We start from the raw sequence: 4,604 nt of genomic DNA on the forward strand, positions 1-4,604 counted from the left end.
TGGAATGGGTGATTCCATTCCATTGACCAACCAAACACCATTTTTTCATTCCCTTGTAATCATCAAAATTGGGTAGCGGTGCTATTCGGTACCATTACGGGTACCGGTATTTGAAGGTAAAACCGTATCGAACCGATACCGATATCGAAAATATCAAAAAGTGGGAACAGGTACCGAAAAATTCTGTACTGTTACAGGTACGGTACCAGTACCCAGTACCAAATGCTTATCCCTTATTTATACATGTACGTTATCATTAAATTCTTGTTTTTTCATTAAATATCACATAAACCTAAATATTAGCTATTTTATTTTTATTGGTTAAAAGTTTAAGGAAAAGTATATCCTCAAAAAGAGTTCCCGCCCACTTTTCATCAAATGAAAAATCAAAACTTTTGATCTCCCTCCTCCCGGCTCCCTCCCTCTTTAACCTACCTAGGCTCAAAAAGAGGGTTTTTTTTGTTACTGCAGGGGAGACAATTGTTACAGAATCTAAACCAGGGTGTGCGGTGGCTACGATAGGAATATGGGGACTCATCGGTCGCAGTGGTTGTTGTGGTACTAGCGCGCGTGCGACGGGATAGTTGAACCAGGAAGAGGTAAGGCTAAAATCTCTGGTAAGCAGGTTGAATCTCCCTTAATCTTGATTTCATTGTTATATTTTGATGTATTCTTGTTTATGCTGCTGAATAATCGTCACATGAAAGGTCCGATGTCACTGATTTGATTTCAAGAAGACGATACATAACACTTAATTATATAAATAACAAATACTACCTACAGTTATGAAGCAATGAAAAAAGAGATGGATGAGTTTAGTACTTTCTTGATATGAAGTACAAAATGGGAATTAACTTTTTTTTTTCTTATCTCTCGTGCTAAATGCAGATATGGATCTAAGTTACAAAAGTTTTCTTCATGAATGGAAAATAGACACAAAAGTAAAAGGCATTCTGGTTGATGGGACGTTGATCATTTCCTTTTAGTAAGGTATCAAGAACTAAACCATCTGGTCCTAATTTGGTTGAGGTAAGTTCATCAATTGCAATATTTTACACAATTGGTTTGAAGAATTGAAGTTGTGGCTTGATATTGTTTGAACTAATGCAACAATATTATTTATTATTAGTTTGCCTTAAGTATGCGTATGCCAACCAAGTACTTCATTCTGTTTTTACATGTGTTTGCTGCTGAGTAGGGGTGCAAACGAATGGAGCCGAACTCAAACCCGGCTAGGCTTAAGCTCGATTAACTTATGAAAGCTTGAGCTCGGCTCGGATTGAGCTTTGTTTATAAAGCTCGAGCTTAGCTTGTTTATTATTTAACTTATATTAGACTATCCGCATCAGTGAAAGGCTATCCTTTCTACAAACAGCCTAATCAGCATGCTACATCAGCTTTTCACTTATTCTTCCCACAAACACTTTTTACCCACAACAATAACATATATATCCTTCTTACAAACAACCTTATAAAAAAAAAAAGAAAGGACCCACCATTAGCCCATTCTTCACCATTCTTCCCCAAGAATTGTGAAGAATGAACACCCTCCATGTCATCCTCTACAACACCCACTAATTCATCTCTCTCACAAATGCCCTCCACATAGGAATGAACACCCTCCATGTCACCTACAAACATCCTTGATGTGGATAGTCTTAGTTATATATAAATCATACTATAAATAATTGGCTCGTTTAGGCTCTCAAGTCAGCAAGAGCTCGAGCTTCAGCTCGATAAGTGAAGTTGAGGCTCATTACTAAACAAGCTTACTTGTAGGCTCAGGCTCAAGCTTGTACAAGATCATCTAGTTTCAATCTGATTTCGAGTAGCACATGAGAATAACTTGTCTCGTTTAAACCCTATAACCTTTGAGTGTTTTCTTATTTGTAAAATATCTAATCATAGGTGTTTGCTCCAAAGCATTAACTTGCTTTGCATTAAAAATACACTTTTGGTTAGCTATCCTCCTTGACCCATTTCTTTTTAACCTGTTACCCATCCAAGATTAAAAAAAAAATCAAACCTAACATTTTTGAAAACTTGACTTGATATTGCAATCTGCAGTTTTATTAATTATATTGTGCGTAGTTTAATTACTTACTTACTATTAGCCCGTCCTTTGGGTCTCTCTATTTTATAAAGTTGTAATTTTTCATGTGAATTGAACAAGAACTAGCCTCTTTTTGTTATGTATTTATCTCTTTGTCTAAAAAGATCTAGAAATCTAGAATTTGTATGACAAGGAACTAAATGAAAGCATAAAGCAGATCATGTATGGTTCTATGTGTCATAAAGTTTGGTTGTTAATTGCTAAATTACTTTCTTGCTGAAAACATGTTGAAAATAGGTAAACATTCTTCTTTCACGTTAACATTATGATAAGATGTAACTTGTTTACCCAACTTTTATTTTGAGTATATATGGTAAGATGTCACTTGTTTACCCGACTTTATTTTACTTGTATTCTTATTAAGTAGATACTCTTGTTATTTCTCTCCGGTTCAATTTTATTGGGCCCGTTAAGTCACATATTATTTTACCTTGCATCATATGAGACCTATAAATTAAAAATGTTATATACATTTATAACAACAAACTGATTTTTCTTGCAGTAATGGCACTTAAGATAGTGACTGCATGTCATCATGGTGTGGTTTTCATATGGGAGATAGGTGTTAGACTTATGTTGAGCCAAGAGAATCATTGGATGATATTGGTAGCTAAATCGTATTAGCTAACTTCAAGTGATACCGAAGATCATCAGAGTCAGGTTATAACAATCGAGGAGGAGGAACTGAAACCGAACAAGAAGAAACTAAGACAACACAAAGAGCAATATTAGCAATAGTTGCGTTGATGACCTGACATAGGATGTTAGTTAAAACTTATTCCCTACATATTATTAGTTGATTTATCTAATATTGTTTTATATTTTAGAATTGATCAACCAAGTTAATTAATTTGTATGTTTAATTGTCAATTGTTTTAAACTTTATAATTAATGTGTTATGATATTCTTGGTTGGATACATAGCGAATGAAATGACATCATATTGAAGATTATTACACTCTTGAAATGAAATACATTAGGGACTGTAAATTCATATTCGGACCGAATAAAGCTTGTATCAAAAACTTAGTATCAGAGACTACTTTTGAGTCTCCGAAGGAACGTATTAGGGACAGGTAAATAAGAATATTGGAGACAGAAAACATTTGTTATGAGATACTGATTTTCAGTCTCAAAAAACATATTAAGGACTAAAATAACATGCTACGTAAGATTAATATTCAGTCCCTAAAAGAAGCATATTAAAGACTGAAACGTGTGGTGCCTGTGACTAAATCTCAGTCTTTTAAACACCTTATTAAAGACTGATTTGATATGAATTCTAAACCTCACAAAACGTATTAGGGACAATATCGACATGCTAGAGGACTGATTTTCAGTCCCTAAAGTCATACATTAGGGACTGAAATATCATGGTATCCAAGACCGATTTACAGTCACTCAAGAAATATATCGGAGACTGAAATGACATGGTACCTGCAGGCAAATTAAGGACTGAATTTTTACTTATTAGAGACTGACTGTTAGTCCCTGTTGGTGTCATACAATGGAGACTGATTTTTAGTTACTAAAACCACTATCTAGTACTAGGTATCCGGTACTGACTGGGGACTAGCAAATCAGTCCCCGATAACCATGAGGGACTGATTTGAATGTATCGGAGACTGATTTTTCAGTCTCTCATACTCATTTTTTTTGTAGTGATTATAAGCAGTGACGATGGTTATGAAAGCTACTGCTGAAGATGCAGATGAAGGGACTTCCTAACCCCAATCCAAACGGAGGAAGTATATTGTTTCATGAACGTGAAACCGTAAACGATTTGCTGGTAAGCGATTATTTCTCACCCGAACCAACGTATGATGAAAGAATGTTTAGGCGTCGTTTTCGTATGAGTAAAAATTTATTTTTAAGAATATCACAGGATTTAGAGGATAATTATGTTTTTTTTCCGACAAAGACCCGATGCGCATGGTAATTTAGGATTTACCACGTGGCAAAAGGTTACGGCCGCCCTAAGACAATTAGCTTACGGAAATAGTTTCGACATAATAGACGACTATATAAAAATGTCGGCACGAGTGGCTAGGGAAAGTCTTCATAATTTTTGTGTATATATCATTGAACTATATATGAAAAGATATATGAGAAAACTGACGTTTAGTGATATGCAACAAATTTTGGAACATCACCTTGAATATCATGGTCTCCCCGGGATGATCGGTAGTTTAGATTGTATGAAATGGGAGTGGGAACTTTGTCCAACTGCATGGCAAAGCTCTCACACAAGTGGATATCATGGAATGCCGACTATGATGCTTGAAGCGGCTGCATCACAAGATCTTTGGATCTGGCATGCATTCTTTTGTATGCCCGGTTCACACAACGATGTAAAAATTATACATAACTCGCCCCTATTCAATGATCTAATAAATGCTATTGGACCGAAAGGAACATTTTTTGTAAATGGGGTTGAATACAAGTATGGGTACTATCTTGTTGATCGAATTTACCCTAAGTATGTTGTTTTG

General features: G+C 35.3%; 1 long non-coding RNA gene across 2 annotated transcripts; it reads left to right on the forward strand.

Annotated features, from left to right (window-relative positions):
* The first annotated feature begins 375 nt into the window (after positions 1–375).
* LOC110937241 lies at positions 376–3,033 on the forward strand. 2 transcript variants are annotated; one of them, XR_002590661.2, is made up of 3 exons: positions 376–617; positions 889–1,029; positions 2,616–3,033. It is a non-coding gene; the product is annotated as an uncharacterized LOC110937241 (long non-coding RNA). The 2 variants fall into 2 exon arrangements; XR_002590662.2 differs by having other exon boundaries at positions 376–599.
* The last annotated feature ends 1,571 nt before the right edge of the window (positions 3,034–4,604 follow it).

The sequence above is a fragment of the Helianthus annuus genome, chromosome 4 (assembly GCF_002127325.2).
Source record: "Helianthus annuus cultivar XRQ/B chromosome 4, HanXRQr2.0-SUNRISE, whole genome shotgun sequence".
Lineage (NCBI taxonomy): Eukaryota > Viridiplantae > Streptophyta > Magnoliopsida > Asterales > Asteraceae > Helianthus > Helianthus annuus.